Raw genomic sequence first — 3,926 nt, forward strand, 5'->3', positions numbered from 1 at the left:
GGAATTGATGAAGAGTACACAAACTCTCTCTTAAGCCTGTAGTCGTCTGTTTGGGTTTCAGACTGGCCCACTGATTCTGCATCAGGAAAGCTCAAGAATTGATTCCGTGAAGTGTGAAAAGATGTATGCACTTGCACACTGTAATGAACAGTCTGTTCTCTTTTTCCCCTCCTTTTCTCTTAATTCTTCTCCTCATTTGTCTCTATATTCTCGCTTGTTTCAGAGAGGAGAGTAAGGAGACAGGAGCTACTGGCACAAACTGGCACAAATTGCGTATTTTCTGAGGTGAAATCCCATCTTCTGGATATTTGTGTATTGTATGACTGAATGGTGAACCTTGTGGAATGAAGTAGTACCAGCTGGGAGGATGTAAGTTCAAGGAAAGGAAAGACTTGCTCAGATTTCTTATTTCTCATTTGGATTCAGTTTCACTGTCTTTTTGCCTCAGTCCCGTGCTCACTAAGTTGTGTTAGCAGCTGCCATCCAGTATGTCATAGAACACTGGACTCTGATCTTTGTACAGCACACTACGTGTCTACCTATTCAGTCTCCCCACGCAGTGTTGTGTGAATGCACTCTTCCTGATCACTTCTTTTGTTAAGGTGTTAGAGCACCAGGCATCCCGAGACTCCCCAAGTATTTCTGAAAGGGGTGATTACTTCAGGGGCTATTCAACAACTTGCATTGTTTACAGTGTTGTGAATTGCCTTGCTCATCAATCGGTATGCCAGGGACCAGGGGTCAAAAGAAATCGTGTTCATCTGTTTCTCCCCCTGGTGTCGATGCTTCTGAATTCTGTGAACAGATAAGTGAAGAGGTCAGAGAATTCTTCAGCAGTGAGCAGTTCAAGGAGCTGTTCAAAGTTTCCCTTGTGGAAGCAGTCCGCAACGAAATGCAAAAGCTTCAAACACAGCTTGAAATCGCGGAAGGCAAGGTGATCGAATTGGAAGCTGAAGTGAAATCAAAGGCGAGTGTCATCACGTCACTGCAAAAACACACGAGCTTGACTCAGCCGATATAGCCAAGCTCAAACGAGACATGAATGATGCTGAACAATACTCTCGTCGTAACTGTGTGCGGCTATATGGCATCCCGGAAAACCCAAAGGAGGATACAGACCAGGTGATGCTTGATCTAGCCTCGGAGAAGCTGAACATCAAGCTGCAGCGACATGAGATTGACAGGTCTCACCGTGTGGGTGCCCCGCGTACCACCAGTTCAAGACCAGGGGCAAGGAAACAACCACCTCTACGCGCCATCATAGTCAAGTTCACCACTTACCGCACCAGAGACACGGTCATCAAAAGCCGGAGAAGACTGAAAGGTACTCATGTAGGGATTGAGGAAGATCTCACAGCAGAAAATCGCCTCCTGTTGACCAAAGCAAAAGAAGAAGTGGAAAGAAACGACAAACTGTGTGCAGCATGGTCCAGTGATGGCAGAGTCATCGTGCTGGTCAAAGCAACCAATGGATCCACTGTGAGAAAGAGAATATGGTCAGTCAGTGAATTGAAAAAGCTTTAAACAAGATATGTTATTTTCGTAAACTGACATCTACTATACACATATAGATGTTAACCTAATCAAATTTCCTTGATACTTAATGCATCCTCATTCACTCTTTAGGAGCAGACTCTCTTTTTGCTCTCACCCTCTGTACATGTATGTTCTTAGTTCTTGAAGTTATTTTAATTGTGTGTAGTGAGTCTTGTTTTGTTGCTCAATGTATTTTTCTGATATAGTCAACCAATGCCAGTTTTCTCACGTGAACCCTGAACTTAAAAAACTACATGAATACATTTCTCCTGCTAGCGATAACGAATATGTCTCTGATCAGTATTACTATTCAACCAAAGATTTTAACAGCGTTTTACATTCTAAGATGATTGCAAAAGAAAATGAATCTCCCCTTTTTTTGTATTCATTTTAATTGTAGGAGCATGTCTCGCAACTTTGATAACTTAAACTCATTTTTTACTTCAATTGATATTGCACCAACTATAATAGGAATTTCTGAAACATGGCTGAATGCTAACTCACCTCTTGATATGTACAGGCTTGATAATTATTCTTTCTTTGCAAATAGTCGTAGATTTAAGAGGGGTGGTGGAGTTGGTTTGTATATAAAAAATGATGTCAAATTTGAACGAAGGACTGACTTGGATGTAAACACTAATTATATTGAAAGTATATTTTCTGAAATTGAAATGAATCATCGAAGAATTTTATTTGGAGTTGTGTATAGACCACCTAATCAATGTGTTGAAGATTTTATGAAAGTTTTAAGTGAAGTATTACAAATTGTGCAAAATGAGAAAAAAAGTGTTTTATTTGATGGGTGATTTCAATATTAACCTCTTAAGAATAGATAGAGAGCAATACGTAAATGAGTTTTTTGATATGTTGTTGGTTCATAATATGTTTCCTCTTATCAAATATCCTACAAGGATTATTCCAGACTCAGTTTCGTTAATTGACAATATATTTACAAATGAGGATAGTGTGAATGTATCTTCATCGGGGCTTTTTTTATGTGATGTAAGTGATCATTTTCCCCATATATTGTATTTGTAATAGAATTTCTATTGTTTTTAAAGAAAAATGTTTTCATAAACGTGAAATCAGTGATATGAATATAATTAGATTCGCGCAGCATCTGAATAGTTTCCAATGGAATATCACAATTCCTAATCCCAATGATTGTTATAATGAATTCATAAATGTATTTTTAGATTATTATGATGTATATTTTCCTTTAAAACGCATTGATTTAAAGGAAAGCAAAAGTAATAAAAGTGCACCTTGGTTTAATGATGAAATTCGAAAGATTATAAAAAAGAAAAACTGTTTGTATAAGTTATATTTAAAAAATTCAACTGATTATAGAAAAAGGGTGTATAAGAAAATTAGAAACAAAGTTGTTAATAAAATTAAGCAGGCAAAAAAACTGTATTATAAGATTCAATTTCAGGCTGCACATGGTGACAGTATAGTAAAACGTGGAAAGCTATTAATAGGGCTTTGGGAAAACATAAAAAGAAATCCTGTGTTGATAAGATTATTGTTGATAATGAATTGATTTCAGATAAGAATATAATTCCTGATGTTTTAATGAGTATTTTGTTAATGTTGGTTATGATTTGAAACGTAAGTTCGATGATGATAAGAAGTCACCTAATGTAAAATATATTATCAAAAATGAGAAATCTGCATTTTTTAAACCAATATCTCCTAATGAAATTGTTGACATTGTGAAGAATTTTGAGAATGATACAAGCCCAGGTTCAGATAGAATTGCAATTTGTGTTTTGAAAAGAGTTATTGATTATTTATGTGAACCTCTGTGTGCAATATTCAATAAGTGTTTAGATGCTGGTGTCTTCCCAGATAAACTGAAAATAGCACGTGTAATACCTATTTTTAAAAAAGGTTCTCAAGAGATTTTAAGTAACTACCGCCCGATATCTGTTTTATCTCTTTTTTCAAAGATTTTTGAGAAATGCATTTATGTTCGTTTATCATCCTTTATCAAAGAGTGCAATATATTCACTTCAAACCAATATGGTTTTAGGGAGAGGCACTCCACTTCTCATGCTTTAAACAATTTTATTCAAAATGTGATGTGTGCGATAGAAAATGAGGAAATTTTAATCGGCATATTTTTGGATTTGAGTGAGGCTTTTGATAGTCTTGATCATGATATTTTACTTAGTAAGATGTATTTGTATGGCATAAGAGGAGTTGTTTTAGATTTGTTCCGCAGTTATTTATCCGACAGAGTGCAATATGTTGTTGTGGATGGTTTTCAATCTAAATCTAAAGAATTGAAGTGTGGAGTACCCCAAGGGTCAATCTTGGGACCTCTTTTGTTTCTTTTATATATGAATGACTTATGTAATACGTCTGAGGTTTTTAGATATATTGTT

The 3,926-nt window shown here is 36.0% G+C and overlaps 1 pseudogene; it reads left to right on the top strand.

Annotated features, from left to right (window-relative positions):
- Positions 1 to 724: 724 nt before the first annotated feature.
- Positions 725 to 1,524, top strand: LOC140243135 (uncharacterized; annotated as a pseudogene).
- The last annotated feature ends 2,402 nt before the right edge of the window (positions 1,525 to 3,926 follow it).

Source organism: Diadema setosum, chromosome 19, assembly GCF_964275005.1.
Source record: "Diadema setosum chromosome 19, eeDiaSeto1, whole genome shotgun sequence".
Taxonomy (NCBI): Eukaryota; Metazoa; Echinodermata; class Echinoidea; order Diadematoida; family Diadematidae; genus Diadema; species Diadema setosum.